The 17436-nt window shown below is 36.2% G+C and overlaps 2 long non-coding RNA genes and 1 pseudogene across 2 annotated transcripts; all 3 read left to right on the forward strand.

Annotated features, from left to right (window-relative positions):
* LOC110263687 lies at positions 3962–4714 on the forward strand. The gene is made up of 3 exons (XR_002349573.1): positions 3962–4012; positions 4186–4301; positions 4409–4714. It is a non-coding gene; the product is annotated as an uncharacterized LOC110263687 (long non-coding RNA).
* LOC110263690 lies at positions 5078–5492 on the forward strand. The gene is made up of 3 exons (XR_002349574.1): positions 5078–5187; positions 5246–5329; positions 5436–5492. It is a non-coding gene; the product is annotated as an uncharacterized LOC110263690 (long non-coding RNA).
* Positions 5675–6951, forward strand: LOC107620155 (annotated as a pseudogene).

A 17436-nucleotide genomic window follows, 5' to 3' on the forward strand; every position in this document is an offset into this window, starting at 1 on the left:
TCTTTTAAATTTGAATAATTTATTAATTAGTTTGTATTTATTATACCATATATTTAAGAATTTATTAAAAAATTTTAATATAATAGAAAAACAATTGAAAAAATATTATATCAATTTTTTTAGGATAAATAAGTCCTAGAAAAATAGCCCCTGGCCAATTTCGCATTAAAATGACGTCGTTTTATCCAAATTAAATGAATGGGACAAATAGACCGTCTCCTGACCAATTTGAGTTTTACGATAGATCAGTTTCCGTCTTTTTTCTAATCATCCATATTTGTACTTAATGATCCCCTCACCAGCTTAACGTGCTAGAGTAGTATCTTCCATTAGTGTTTGATGACACAATTAACAAGAAGGGCCACGTTGTCTCAAGGAAATGAGGGACAAGGGCCAAAATGGCTCTCTTTTTTCGTCAGAAATTGCGTTGTCTTTTGTGAAAAAAGGACAGAGACCGGATCGATAGTTTATTCTTTTTATTAATTAAATAATGGCCAAAAACACTAAAAATTGATGGCTCTCGAGAGTTTCTCTTAATTTTATTCTTTCACATATATAAATAATTCAACCATGTTAGGTATATACTATGTAAACCCCGCAAAAATTGACACATGATTAGTCAATAAATCAAATTTTAATTAGGAAAATTAAAGATACAAAACTAATACTAAAATAGAATAGAACTCTTCAAAACGAGAATTTCAACACTAATTTTAAAGAATTGGCCTAAAATTGGGCCAAACGGACCGAACCGATTGGACCGGCCCGTATTGGACCCAAGGCCCAAGTATATAAGGCAAGGCTCAGCTCTCATTTCCCCAGCAAGTTGAAGAACACGCTGAAGGGAAGGGAAACCATCAAACCCTACCCGCCAAATTCAATTTAAATTTTAAATCCACGTAACTTTCAATCCGGAACTCCGATTGACGAGTCATTTGCGGCCACGCGTCCGCGGCGTCGAGCTCTACAAAGCCCATAATATTTTAAGGTAAGGAAGTCACATTTTTTCTCAATTCTCCCATTTCCAGTTTCGAATTTCTTGGACTTTTGTGTTAAAGTTTTGTGTAATTTCGGTGTTTAGGATCAAATTAACTTGGTGGACTTGCCGAGTCTTATCCCAGTTCTCCGTTGGTGAGGTGAGAACTCTCAAACCCTATTGGATTTCTTGGTTATATGTGTTGAAAATTAAGTGTGTATGTATGGGTATTCATGATATGATATAGGTGAGGTATATATATATATATATATATATGGTATGAATCTAATTGAGAATGTTGGAAGCTTAATTGGAAGCTTGGAGTTGGAAATTAGATGCTAAAATTTTGGTATTGAAGCTTGCAATCTTGCCTAGTGGGTTGCCTTGGAAAAAACTACGCGAAAATCGGCCAAGGTATGATTTAGGTTTCGCGCGTTTAATATGTAAGGTTGTGTGAAAACTTAGGCTAGAGAATTATAGGATAAGTTGAATTGGTTTTATATATTAAATGATTAATTTTGTAATATTGATGGTAAATTGATGATTAGGCTTGTGTTGGAATTAATGGATATGAGATGCTTGGCATTAATGAGTTGTTGGTGTTGAATAAGTGTTCTTGTAATTATTAATGAGGAATTGATATATGTTGATATATTGGGATCATTGTGTGGAATTTATGGAATGGTATGGACATTGATGTGCTAGTGGTTGGTGATGATGGAGTAAGACTTGTTGTGTTGTAAATTTGCAGGTTTGTGGGTAGAGAATGAGAAATTGGTGAAAAATGGGGTTTGGGGTATTTTTGGTAAAATGTGAATTTTGGCAAACTTTGGTAGTCCATATTTTGCTCTACAAATTTTGAATAAAGATGAGGTTTGCTTTATATTAAAGAGGGTTTAACAAGCTTGATATCGGTATAAAGTTTGCGGAAAACCGAATTTTGTAGAGGAAGTTATGGATGCTGGAAAATTGGTGCGAAAAACTGATTTTTGTAACTTGCAACAGAACCAGGTTTTCTGATGTGTGTCCACGCACAAAGCCGTGCACACGCACCCAAAAGAAGCGAAAATCTACCTGTGCGTACGCACGCCTCTGTGCACACACACACCTAGTATTTTTTACAAAAGTGTGCGTCCGCACGCCCTTGTGCGCACGCACACGTCAAGATAGGCTTTCTGTTGGTGGCGCTAGCACAGGCAAGGTGCTTGCACACCAAGTAATGTGTGCGCGCGCACGAACTCATGCGCACGCACACGTGCTGCTTTCTTGTTGAGTTGTGCGCATGCACAGGTGTGCGTACGCACACGCCCTGTTTTTCAGCACCTTTATTTTTCTGTTCTAAACATGATTTTTAAACCCTAAAAATCCTATTTTTGCCTTGTTAATCCTAGATCCCACTAGTAAGTTTAGTAGATAGCAGAAGATAGAAGTTTGAGGTAACTTGGGAGTGAAGAAAGAGGTAAATATGATGAAAAATGTGAAAGGGAAGTTGTTAATAAAAGGAGGTAATATGCCATGGCTTTGATAAATGATTATATCATAGTAATAAATATGAAATGGCTTATGAATGATGATATCTGAGGTACGAGTTTCCCTGGATAAAAACCGTGGCTTGCCACCACGTGTTCCAAGTTGAATCTCGATACTCTGTTGACCCTACGTCGTAAGGGTGACCAGGCACATATAAATTCCTGAGTATGAATAACCCCCGTTGAGTGTTTTGAATGATAAATGAATGTGAAATCTATGCATAGACTCTTGTGGATGCACGACGGGGGACAGTCTAAGGTTTTCGGACTTGTCGGGTTGGCTGGATAACCGACAGATGAGCCTCATCAGCCATAGGACAGGCATGCATCATGTGCATTTGTTTGTTTTGATTGCTATGTGTTATTTGAGATTGCCTATATATATCCTACAACCTGCTATTCTTGCTATTTACACTATTTGCTTATTACTTATGTGTGAATTTGATTGGTTGCTTGTCTCTGCTGAATTATGAAAGACGGAGGGACAGAGAAATGGTGAATTAGTTAAGTGTTAGGTGTTAGGTGTTAGGTTTAAGGCAAGTAATTATAGTGTACTTAGAACACCTACCCCTATCTATGGCTTTTACTTAGAAATTAAGTTCTGTAATTGTGATAACGGAGTTCTAGGATTGCCTATGGCATTCCCAGGACCTTATTTATTATACGCATGGCACCTTTACCATGCTAAGAACCTCCGGTTCACATTCCTTACTGTGTTGTTATTTTCAGATGCAGGTCGAAAGGCTCCTCGCTAGGCGTCTGGATCCCGAAGCGAAGTAATTCCTGGGTGTATTTTGAGTTTTATGTTTATATATGTATATACACTACAAAAAAAGTTAGTTTTAGCGACAAACTTTTAGTGGCAATAATATAATAGCCATTGTTTTATTTATTTAAGTTATGTTTTAGTGGCAATTATATATTTGCCAATAATAGTATATATTTTAGTGGCAATTATTATTATTGCCACTAAAAAATACAAAAAATATTTTTAATAACAAATTTTAGTAATCATATATCTGTTGTCATTGAAAAATACAAAAAGAATGTTTTTATTAACAAAATTTTGTGGCCATAGTCTATTGCCGCTATTATTCTTAATAACATAACTAAAAAAGAGCTTTATTATCAATATTCATAATTAAACTAAAAGTCTAAAACTCTCCCAAAACGGCAAAACGGCAAAACCCAACTAAATAGAGGAAGAGTAAGATCAGAGGAGTGGCGAGTGTCAGAAAAAGAGAGATTCAAAGAGAAGAGAGAGTTCGTCGCCGAAACCCTAAGCTCGTCGTAGCCGTCGTCGCCGCCACCGTTGTTCATTTGCTTTTCGCTGCTGTCATAAAGCATATGGGATCGAGCTCCGCTAATGCATCATCTCCAGATTTTTAGCAACGCGGAATCCCCTGAGATCGAGAGAAAGAGCCTCTCCCGTTAACACATCTCATTTATGAACGATGCTGTTGCATTCTCTGTCAGCATTCTATGGCAGGATAGGAAGCAATTGCGTGTCACTCTTCTCAATTTGATTAGTTTAATGCATATTTTTGCGTACTGAAAATTTTTCTCTTGATTTTTTAATCCTTAATTTACAAACTTAGCATAATGTGAATGGCTCGTGTATATGAATTTGAAGTAAATTCTAAGAAAATTGATAAATTTGCAAGGTAGATTATTGTACAGATAGAGTGAGGAGGAGATGAACCCTAACCATAATCCGCAATCAAGCGATGGAGGAGGCATGATGCGATGCTGCACTCACTGAGTTTCTCGCTTCGTTAATGGATTATACTCCTATGGTTCGTTCTGTTTTCTTCTATTTATGTAATATCTATGCTTGAGCTCCTTGATTAGAATTGTTTCCTAAATTTGATTGAACATTGGACCAACTCTTTCTTCTTCTCAGATACCTGATGAATTGGTGAAGCATTACTTAGCCAAGAGCGGGTTTTCAGTCTCCCGATCTTCGATTGTCAGTGCCTTTTTTCTTGTTACAGATTTGTTCCTTTTTTATTGATGTGTGAGTTTAACTTTGATGTTTTGACATTGTCAACTAATCAGAGGTAGGAATTGCCATATTAGAGTTGATTATAGAGAATAATGGTTCAATTTAATCTTTGGTTATAGGCTCAAATTAGGATAGTGAATCAGAGGTAGGATTGTCCTATAGCTAGAGGCAGAGGTAGACCCAAGAGGAAGATGAAACTGACAAGAATCCTTCATTAGTTCATCAATGGAGTCATCACATTGGTGCTGGAGCAGAGGAAGACGAAGAAGATCAAAACTGGGTTAGTATCTTTGATTTTTTACCTATTTTCTTTGTTTTCTCTTCTCTTTAAGAGTCGATAGTCATACTCAATGAGTTGAATAGGACTTATACTAGCAGTAATATACTTGACCTATATACAAGTAATTAATGGTTTTTGTGTTACATAATTCAAATGGATTCAGCCGCCACAACTAGTCCCTTCAATTTCAAGAATTCGCTATGGTGCAAAGCGTGATGCACAACTCAAATATTTGACCGGTAGATAAAAAAGGCATTACCTAATATATATCTTCATTGTTGTCTGGTGATGCTCTTTCTTCACCAAGAAGAAAATAGAATCTGACATATATGTGATGCAGGTAATGCAAAGCCTCATAGACCTAGGAGCACTTCAACCTACAGGGGACTTATCATCAGTAAGAACCTTAAGTTGATTATTTAGTTTAACAAGCAATAGAGGTGTTTGGCTTGCAGGTAAGAAGATCTGTACAATTTTTCTTGAACAATCTGCTTAACCAGACACCAGATCAGGCACAGACTCTTTCTGCCATTGGTGAGGTTTGTATTTCAATATTATATTATTCCTTCAGCTGATTGTTTTATTGCTGCAAAAATAATTGTTCTGACTCGGTTATTCGAAATCAAAATTATATTTCTGTGGCAGGATCTATTTGCTATAGCACAAGATCAGCCATTCCGTTTTCCATCTATTTGCTGGTTTTCTACTTCAGAGCACTAAGGTTTAGGTGCCAATTTCCCTCCTCCATTTTCTTATCATCTATAGGTTCAATTTCGTAACAAGCTTTCCCATTATTAGTGATGAATTTTTGAGTTTCACATAGGTTTCAGTAACTAGGCTTTCCCACCTTAAACTCTAATGGAAACTAATTTCAGTTCTGTGACCCAGGGAAGAAGAAGATGAGGAAGAAGAAGCAACAATCTGTTGCAGAGGCTGATGCAGTTTAAGATTTAGACTCTGTGATTCATGACCATACTCTTTTCTTTGACAAGTTGATTGAACTCATCCCTGCCAAGTTTTACCTTCCAACCGACGATAAGGATAAGCCGTGGTTTCAGGGTCTCAGCAAGGCTAAGAAAGCTGAGGTGAAGAGGGAAACTAAGGAGAATATTAAGAAGTCTTGAAGCGAACGGTTGGATCCTGAAAATCCCCCTGCCACTACTCTTGACTTGTTGAAGCAGAACTTGGGTAAGGAGAAAGCAAATGAGAGTAGCGATGAGGAGGACGGTGAGGCTAAGCCCATTGCCCTTGAAGGGGACAATCGGTCTATGACTTATGAAGAGCTTCGGCAAAAGCTTCATCGTAAGCTTGAGGAGTTTCATTCAAGTTGCGAGAATTCGGGAAGGGCAAAGAAGAGGGAGGATAGAAATGCGAAGAGAAGGTTTGAGGACAGGAAACGCAAGAGGGGTAGTGAAAATGAAGAAAATAAAGTTGCAAAGAAAGAGTCTACATAGAAAGTGAAGAAGGATGCTGCCGAGACCTCAAATGAGCTTGTGTTTGGTCATATCAAACTTACAGATGGTGAGATGCAAGGTAAGAAGAAGAGGAAACTTTCAAAGCATAAGGAACTTGAAAGGGCAAAGAAGTTGGAGGAAGTGAAGAATAATCCCGAGAAAGGTGAGGCTGTTGCAAAGAAGCAAATGTGGAAAGCAGCATTGGATAGAGCATCGGGGATTAAGGTTCATGATGATGATCCCAAGCTGTTAGAAAAAGCATTCGTAAAGAGAAGAAGAAGCAACAGAAGAATGCAAAGAAATGGAAAGAGGGAATTCAAACAAGGGACCAGTTGAAGGCAAAGAAGCAGCAAAAGAGATCAGATAATATTTCTGAGAGGATTCATCAAAAGAAGATGCATAAAATCGCAAAGAGAGAGAAAAAGCTTTTGCGGCCTGGCTTTGAAGGTCACAAGAAAGGTTTTATCACTGAAGGTTCCAGTTAAGTTAATTCAATGTTAGTTGGTATCTTTCCTTCATAGAATCATAGTATTTTGAGTGTTAGAATATGACAAATAGAACACATCAATTTCTATGTCTGGTTTAGTATGTCTCTTAACATTGAACAGTTTTTTTTTTCTATGACGGGTATTCATATGACATTTTGGCAATTCAGCAGTCCATATGATTAGTTTCTGGTTATAGTGGAATACTGGCATTTTATTGAATTTTAACTATCACAGGCTGTTTGATTACATTATATCACCATAGACTGATGATATGCATTGGTTGTTGTATTTCTTTCCTGAGTTGCTTGCAAACTTGCCTGCAGTATCGAACTGTTGCTTCTTCACTAAATCCTCGGGTATGTTACAGTCCATGTTTGAAATCCAAAGCTAAGTACAGTTGCAGAATTTCAGCCTGTGTCTAAAATGAATCCTACAATTAAGATAGATAGATTCCAATTGTGTTTATTCTGAAATATAGTAAACTTTGATGCTATGCTATGTTAATATATCGCATTTTATTATCCCTTTTCAGTGATCATCTACAATAAATTTTTGTGTATTTTATTACATGTAGTGTATCTATCTACTATCATAATTGGTTTCACAACAATTATATTGGTGGTTTGTAGAGTGTGGACCATTTCCAGGCATGGATATTTTTTTGGAGAATGGTATAATCAGCTGAATCTGTTCCATATGTTTAGAAAGATCAATTTATAGCTTTGTGGTATTTCATTGAATCTCATGTCTGCTGCTAATGAATGTCACCAATGAAATGACAGTCAAAGCACTTTGCCTCCATAATAATAATAATAATTAATTGTAGTAATTAAAAATAATTTTAGTAATTAATTTTAGTATATTTATATTATGTACAATAATAATAATTGTTGGTAAAAATAATTTGAAATTTTAGAAAAATGATAGGTTATTATTTCTAAAAGAGTGAGTATAATAAAAAAGTCTTAAGATTTTAGTGGCAATAGTAATGGCAACTAAAAGTGAATATCATTACAATTTTATAATTATTTGTAGTGGCCATATAAATTGCCGGTAAAATGGGTTTTGGCGGCAATAGTAATAGCCACTAAAAGTGAACAACATTACAATCTTAGAATTACTTTTGGTGGCCATATAAATTGCCAAGAAAATAGCCGCTAAAAGTTATATACTTTTTGTGGCCATTAAAACAGTCTTTACCGGCAAATGTTATAATTGCCGCTAAAATCTTTTAGCGGCAAAGCATAAGACGGCTAATGTTTAATTGCCGGTAAATGTATTAGTGGCTATTTTTATTGCCGCTAAAAGTAAAATAAATAGCCACTAAAAATGATTTTTTTTTGTAGTGATATGTGTTTAGTTTACTCTCCAAGTAACTTGTGTATACTACTCCTCATAGAGGTTGAGGGAGAGATAGGAGTTTATTTTGGTATTTTGATGTATTTTGGGATACCTATGTATGTATATATGTATGTAAATATATCCTCCGGCCAGTCTTGGCTTCGCAGGCTAAGTCTGGAGCTAGTTATGTTGTATACTTGGCTTTCTTTTACTCTGTTACATATTCTTATCTCTATCTTCTAGGTTTCTTAGCATGCAAGTAACCCTATTTCTTGAGCGTTGCGCTTTTCATTTTGCGATTTTGTTTACCCATTTTTCAAGGCTCCTAGTCAAGTATATTCTTTCTACACTACAAGAATAATTAGTTTTAGCGACAAACTTTTAGCGGCAATAATACAATGGATATATAGAGGTCGTAATACTTTACTATCTCAATCTTATGACTTAAGCATAAGATTAAGTATGGTAGGGTGTTACATTATGGTATCAGAGCAGTACGTTCCTATAGAGCCTGAGGGACGGACTGATTATGCTTCTGGGCATACTCTGGGTGTCTATACATGCTATTTAGGGTATCTAACTGATATATGTAGCATGAATGCTCATGGGCATGCATCTGGGACTTTGAAATACTGGACTTCAGATATTAAGACTGATCACCTGTATATCACTTGTTTGGTATGAACAGGAACCAAATGGCGTCAAATGGGCGCGGTCGTGAGTACAATCAAGGTTGAGGACGGCGAGTTAATGAGGTAACCAAACTGGTAGATAGTTTGACTAAGATCGTGACCGCAATGACGAGTGTTGTTGCTGCCATTGGTGCTGTTGCTACTGCGACCATCCGAGTGACGGATAGGGTGGAACCACAAGCTGGAACTGGCAATGATGGTGATAATGGATATGAAGGTGGACATAATATTCTGAATACAGGGGTACCACAGGGTTATCCGGAGCAAGTTAATACGGGACAGGCAATAGGGGAAAGCTCAAGGAGGGCTGAGGTAGCAGGAAGTAATCACCGAGAACCTTTCACAAAGAAAAAGGGAAGGATTACACCTAGGAGCCAAAATTTCAAAAAGAATCATTTTGTCACTTCGCATTCTCAGCGCCGGAACAATGATCGAAGGAACGATAACCGTCCGAATCTGAATTCAGAAGGGCAAACTAGTACTCAACCAGATGACTTAAGGTGCCCAAGATGCAAGAAGTATCATCCAAACAGACCATGCAAGGCCGGACTAGGCGTATGTTACAAGTGTGGGAGACCAGGAAATATGTCTTGGAATTGTTCATACAGAGAAGGCCGGAATGCAACCGAATTCAATTCTCATAGCCGAGGTAATTGTAAATCAGAAGCTGAATTTCTAACTTCCTTGCATACCATTAATATGTAATATTCGTTCGTGACGCATGACAAGTTTCAATAATCATGAGGTGCAAGTCGATGATTAGTCAAAAACTATTGGTTGTTGAGATGGAGTGATACTTAGCTAACTTAGAGGAGTGGTTAGGCTTTTGAAGGTTAAGGATTAAGTGACGTAGCGGAAGCAGGTTGGACCATATTTAAGGAATCAAGAGCGTTTGAAGGCTACGCGGAGTTACTGTTTGAAATCCAGTGATGGTGAAACTTCGAGGAAGAGGAATAGAGCGAATTCAACCTTTAACTGCTAACTGTTAAGAGGTCGGTGAAGATGAAACCAAGTCCCTAAACAAAAGAGTTTCTGAGATAATTCTTGAAGGTATGCAAGAACTTCCATTTTAAAGAGAAAGTGAGTTTGTGATAGGTTTAGTACCGTAGCCGGATTAACTTTAATTGCACCACAAGACACTGTTATAATCGGTAGAACTTAGGATTGAATTGAAGGGAGTACCAGAAAAAGGAATTATCTGACCAACTATTTCCCAGTGAGAAGCACCGAACATGCTAGTGAAGAAAGAAGAGAACGACAGGAGACTATATGCGAGAGGGAATGTGCCAACGAATCCTCACGACTTGATATAATCCTTCTTTTGAAACCAACATTGAAATTCTATCCGGAGCTCTTCCTAAATGGCTTGATTACCTTTCTAATTTTACTCCTTATGCGCATGAACCTTGTTTCTTCCAGGATGAGTCTGAGCTTATCTTGGAATAAACGTGTAATCCTTGAATCTTGTGTGCTCACTGTGACTAGAGTTGCCCTTATTTGCAAAGGTCCTTAATTTGAACTCTTTCCTTGAGATGCACCTAGGTTCCTCTCCTTGTACATTCCATTATTTCAGTATAATCCTATTTAACCGTATACAAGATTTTCTTTCTGACTTATCACAAACACCTTGTATTGTTCATTCATTTTTCGAGTTTAAAGTCCTTTTGAAATCCAACTTGAGCCTATATTAGTATCACGTATAAATCATAGTTGTAACTGTAGAGATCTGATTCTTTAAGAGCAAGACTTTCTTTTGAATTCTCGTGAAAACTGTTCAAGTTACTCGTTTGTCCCTTGAACATAGCATTTCTTTGAAAAATCAATTCATACTGGATTCTGCGTCACGCATAACTCTTAGATGCAATTATTAGAGTGTCAATCCTTTAAAGCAAAACTTTTGAACATGAAAATAAACCAGCGACATTACTGGGGGACTTAGAGCCTTAATCCTCGCCGATCGTATCGCTCGTGATTGGATAGAAGAAATGAGGTGCACCGTATGGATGAAATACTCGGGATACGACTGAAGCCTTCAAGCCATAGAAAGAAGATTGATCTTTATGCCAATACTTGCATCACTTAAGCCTAATGAACCACTTCAGGAATTACTACGATGTATTATTGGAGGACTTAAGATACGAGCTGATGCAACACTATGAGATTGTCATAGACGCCTTAAGCAAGAAGTTTCTAAAGGATTCTTGGACGTTAGTTCCAAAGGAGGAAATGTTAGATGAGTTAAAGTTCTGGGTTGGAGAATAATAGTGTGGAGTGGAAATGCCAGACTAAATCCATTACCAATTTACAACATGGTATCGATGACATACGGGACGCGTAACAAGATAATAAGAAGCTTCCCAAGATGTCCAAATTTGATAAACAAAAGGAAATTAAGAAGAGATTTACATGACCAATGCCGAAATAGAGATCATAGAGTCAAGGACTTAGGAAGTGCAATATTGGTAATAAGGAGCTACTAAGAATACCGAAGCCAGTTGAATCAAGAAGACACCAAGAAAGGGTTGTGTGTCAAAATCGGGAGTTGGAAAGAGAAACTGTTGTCCGAAGATTACAAGAGAAGATTTTCGAAGTTACCGTGAGATTTCTAAAACCTACCACGAATCCAAGAAGATATTTTGAGCAACTAGAAATGAAGAACTAAGTGAAAATCTATGTGATTACAAGTTTGATGTATGAGAAAGAAATGAGAGATCACCAGAAGCCGTTCGAAATGCCACAACCATCGAAGGTTCTACATTAAAGGTAAAAGGGAATAGCTATCGATTTCGTAATAGATTGTCAAGGTGTAGGACAAAAGGTGATGCTGTTAGGAACTCGTGGATCAAGTGATCAAGTCCGTTTTGCCAATCGAAGCAAACTACTTATTGGGGATATCAACGAGACTACACATTAGGGAGAATGTGAGACTCCACAGTACGCTAAACACCTCTGAATTAATCGGAAACTGGAACATCAAACGTCTTAATTCTTGAATTTGATGGCCGAGACAATGGAGAAAAAGTTACGCAAATTTGAGTTAAGATTCTCAAGATGAAAGCCGACAAAAGAACTAGGCAGAACTAAGAAGAAGACTTCTCAAGTTGAAAGGAAGAGGATATCTGTTTTTGAATATTACTTCAACGAACTAGAATCGGATGAGCAATCAAAAACTAAAAAGTTAAACCCCCGTTACATTGGGCCGTTAGAAATCCTGAAGGAAATTGGACCGGTGGTGTATAGGATCGCGTTACCACCATATCTATCAAACTTTCTTGACGTTTTTCACATTCCACAACTTCATAAATACACGTTCGATTCTAGTCATGTTCTAGAACCAGAAACGGTTCAAGTGGAAGAAGATCTGACACTACCGGTAACTCCAGTTAGGATTAATGACACCAACATCAAGCGTTTACGCGAAAAAGAAGTTTTTTTGGTGAAAGTAGCTTGGAGGCGGGCTGGTATTAAAGAATATACTTGGGAGTTTGAGTCAGATATGCGGAAAGACTACCCACACCTCTTTTCAGAAAACTTACTCTGAATTTTGAGGACAAAATTCCTAATTAGGTAGGTAGGATGTAAACCCCACAAAAATCGGCACATGATTAGTCAATAAATTGAATTTTAATTAGGAAAATTAAAGATGCAAAACTAATACCAAAATAGGATAGAGCTCTTCAAAATGAGAATTTCGACACTAATTTCAAAGAATTTGGCCAAAAATTGGGGCGAACGAGCCGAACCGGTTAGACCGGGCCCGTATTGGGCCCAAGGCCCAAGTATATAAGTTAAGGCTCAGCTCTCATTTCCCCAGCAAGTTGAAGAACACGCTGAAGGGAAGGGAAACCATCAAACCTTACCCCAAATTCAATTTAATTTTAAATCCATGTAACTTTCAATTCGGAACTCTGATTGACGAGCCATCTGTGGCCACGTGTCCGCGGCGTCGAGCTTTACAAAGTCCATAAAATTTTAAGGTAAGGAGGTCACATTTTCTTCCTCAATTCTCCCATTTCTAGTTTTGAATTTCTTGGGCTTTTGTGTTGAAGTTTTGTGTAATTTCGGTGTTTAGGATCAAATTAACTTGGTGGACTTGCCGAGTCTTGTCCCAGTTCTCTATTGGTGAGGTGAGAACTCTCAAACCCTATTGGATTTCTTGGTTATGTGTGTTGAAAATTAACTGTGTATGTATGGGTATTCATGATATGATATAAGTGAGGTATATATATATGGTATGAAGCTAATTGGGAATGTTGGAAGCTTAATTGGAAGCTTGGAGTTGGAAACTAGATGCTGAAATTTTGGTATTGAAGCAATCTTGCCTAGTGGGTTGTCTTGGAAAAAAACTACGTGAAAATCGGTCAAGGTATGGTTTAGGTTCCGCGCGTTTAATATGTAAGGTTGTGTGAAAACTTAGGCTAGAAAATTATAGGATAAGTTGAATTGGTTTTATGCATTAAATGAATAGTTTTGTAATATTGATGGTAAATCGATGATTAGGCTTGTGTTGGAATTAATGGATATGAGATGCTTGGCATTAATGAGTTGTTGGTGTTGAATAAGTGTTCTTGAAACTATTAATAAGGAATTGATATATGTTGATATATTGGGATCATTGTGTGGATTTTATGTAATGGTATGGGCATTGATGTGCTAGTGGTTGGTGATGATGGAATAAGATTTGTTGTGTTGTAAATTTGCAGGTTTGTGGGTAGAGAATGAGAAATTGGTGAAAATAATGTGAATTTTGACGAACTTTGGCAGTCCATATTTTGCTCTACAAATTTTGAATAAAGATGAGGTTTGCTTTAAATTAAAGAGGGTTTAACAAGCTTGATATCGGTATAAAGTTTGCGGAAAATCGAATTTGTAGAGGAAGTTATGGACGCTGGAAAATTGGTGCGAAAAACTGAATTTTTGTAACTTGCAGCAGAACCATGTTTTCTGATGTGTGCCAATGCACAAAGCCGTGCGCACGGACCCAACAGAAGCGAAAATCTACCTGTGCATACGCACACCTATGTGCGCATGCACACGTCAAGATAGGCTTTCTGTTGGTGGCGCTAGCACAGGCGAGGCGCTTGCACACCAAGTGATGTGTGCGCGAGCACGCACAGGTGTGTGCGTACGCACACGCCCTGTTTTTCAGCACCTTTATTTTTCTGTTCTAAACATGATTTTTAAACTCTAAAACCCCTATTTTTGCCCTGTTAATCCTAGATCCCACTAGTAAGTTTAGTAAATAGCAGAAGATAGGAGTTTGAGGTAACTTGGGAGTGAAGAAAGAGGTAAATATAATGAAAAATGTGAAAGGGAAGTTGTTAATGAAAGGAGTTAATATGCCATGGCTTTGATAAATGATTATATCATAGTTATAAATATGAAATGGCTTATGAATGATGATATCTGAGATACGACTTTTCCTGGGTAAAAACCGTGGCTTGTCACCACGTGTTCCAGGTTGAATCTCGATACTCTGTTGACCCTACGTCGTAAGGGTGACCGGGTACATATAAATTCCTGAGTATGGATAACCCCCGTTGAGTGTTTTGAATGATAAATGAATGTGAAATCTATGCATAGACTCTTGGGGATGCGCGACGGGGGACAGTCTAAGGTTTTCGGACTTGTCGGGTTGGCTGGATAACCGACAGATGAGCCTCATCAGCCATAGGACAGGCATGCATCATGTGCATTTGTTTGTTTTGATTGCTATGCATTATTTGAGATTGTAAAATATAATATAATATAATATAATATATATATATATATATATATATATATATATATATATATATATCTTGCATTACAGGCTCAACCAGTGAATGTTCCCACTAGTTTTAAGTAGAGGGCAATGCTGGTGGATGAGAAAATATTAACTGGGTTCCTGCTACGTGCTATTCTTGCTATTTGCACTCTCTGCTTATTACTTTTGTGTGAATTTGATTGGATGCTTGTCTCTGCTGAATTATGGAAGACGGAGAGACGGAGGAATAGTGAATTAGTTAAGTGTTAGGTGTTAGGTTTAAGGCAAGTGATTATAGTGTACTTAGAACACCTACCCCTATCTATGGCTTTTACTTAGAAATTAAGTTTTGTAATTGTGATAACGGAGTTCTAGGTTTGCCTATGGCATTTCCAGGACCTTATTTATTATACGCATGGCACCTTTACCATACTGAGAACCTATGGTTCTCATTCCATACTGTGTTGTTATTTTCCGATGCAGGTCGAAAAGGCTCCTCGCTAGGCGTCTGGATCCCGAAGCGAAGTAATTCCTGGGTGTATTTTAGGTTTTCTGTTTATATATGTGTATATATGTGTTTAGTTTACTCTCCAAGTAACTTGTGTATACTACTCCTCATAGAGGTTGAGGGAGAGATAGGAGTTTATTTTAGTATTTTGATGTATTTTGGGATACCTATGTATGTAAATATATCCTCCGGCCAGTCTCGGCTTCACAGGCTAAGTCTGGAGCTAGTTATGTTTATACTTGGCTTTCTTTTACTCCGTTACTTTTTCTTATCTCTATCTTCTAGGTTTCTTAGCATGCAAGTAACCCTATTTCTTGAGCGTTGCGCTTTTCATTTTGCGATTTTGTTTACTCGTTTTTCAAGGCTCCTAGTTAAGTATCTCTTTTCCTATTATTATTATTATTATTATTATTATTATTTATTTATTTATTTATTTTTCAATCTTATGACTTAAGCATAAGATTAAGTATGGTAGAGTATTACATACTAAACTCAGACACTAAATTTAGTCACTAGTATAAAAATACATGTTGGCAAATAAATACATATTGAAAATAAATTGAACAACACATGTATATTTATATAAATATATTGGTGACTGATTTTAGTGGTTAAAGTTCATGTACAAAATACAAAAAGTATTTTCATAAATCATTTTATATAAAAGCTAGGCATAACCAAATCCAACCAAGTCACTTTTTCTTCTTCTTTACACACTTCTTCTTCTTTTTACTTGCAATCCTGCTATTTTTTTTTCTTCTTCTCCTCCTTCTTTTTTCTCATATTCCTTTTTTGTCATCGTTGTCGTTAGCACCACCACCTCCTCGTCCTCCTATTTTTCTCATTTGATTTCTTCTCTTCTTTTTTTTTTCTCCTCCTCCTTCGTTATTAAGTTCGGATGCACCCTTTACCGTTGGGCAATCTGTCATTAAAATTTGTTATTGACGGCAATGAAACACATCATTTCATTTATTCGATTTTACTGGTGGCTTAGCCGTGAATAAATATAAACTACGCACGAAAATTGAAAATTTTACCTCGTAAATTTACCCACGGCTTTGCTATCGATATATAAAAAATTAATTTAAATAATTTAATCCATGTTACCGACGGCTAAACCATCGGTAAGTCACAAACTCACAAACGTTTACTTATTTTCAAAAAATTATTTCACAGCGTACCGATGGAAGTAATTAATAATCAAATTAATTTTAAATAAAAATTAATTTATTATCATTATGGTGAAGTCGTCCGTAAACTAATTTCTAAATTTTCAATTAAAAAAAATTTACCGACAGTTAAGCCATTAGTTAGCAAAATTGTTAATATTATTTGTTGCGTCCAATAATACTTATGTGGTGCCAAAACTTACTGACAGCTAAATTGCCGGTAAACTAAATCCACGAAGAAGAATAAAAACCTTCGAACATTACCGATGTCTTCGAAATTTATCGACGATATGGCCTTCAATAACCCTGCCTCTAAAATGGCAGTCAAAATTTTGGTCGATAAATTATCCCTGTTAGTAGTGTTTGGGATCATAAAATTCTTTGGCTATAATTAAAACTAAAAAAAAAAAAACTAATTCACCCCGATCACTTTTAATTTTTGACCAATCCCATGTTAATATGCCTTTGTGGTTTATTTAATTATAAAAACATAAATCCAACTTTAAAAAAATAGACAAACTACATACAAAATTAAATAAATAAATTGCATATTATTTGAGAATTTTATACAGAGAATTCTAATAAAAACAAACCCTAATGTAAAAGATATTGTAAACTTGTAATTAAATTCTAATATAATATGGTTAATCTAATATTTAAGACTTTAATTAAATTAAATTCTAACTAAACTTCTAGTGCCTAATTAATCTAACATTTAAGATTTAAATTAAATTAAATTCTTACTGAACTTTTAGTGTTTAGTTAATCTAACATTTAATACTTAAATTAAATTATTTAAACTCTAACAAAACTTCTAACCTAGTTAAATTTCTAACCTTTAAAACTTACAAATTTTAATAGAACTTCTAATCACTACTCTAACTAATAGTTATTTATCACTCCTCTAACTTGCATTTATAATTCTAAAAGTTTAACAAACTACTAAATCACTACTCTAACTACCATTTGTAGTTTAAAAATTCTAATAACGCTTATAATCAAATTCTAAACGACTTAATATCACTAACAATTATGGTTTATCTTAAAAAAATAAATTTCAATCACTAACCTCTTCATGGATGCTACCAGAAATATCGGCAATACCAATAGATACAATCCGGGTCGTCTTCTATTTTCGGAGTTTGAGTATTGTGGTTTTGTTGCCTAACTTTTCTCTGTATGGTGTGTTTTGGGGGTGGAGAGCTAGTGAAATGTAATTTGAAACAAGTGAATTTGAATTGTATATAT

This window comes from Arachis ipaensis, chromosome B01 (assembly GCF_000816755.2).
Source record: "Arachis ipaensis cultivar K30076 chromosome B01, Araip1.1, whole genome shotgun sequence".
Taxonomy (NCBI): Eukaryota; Viridiplantae; Streptophyta; class Magnoliopsida; order Fabales; family Fabaceae; genus Arachis; species Arachis ipaensis.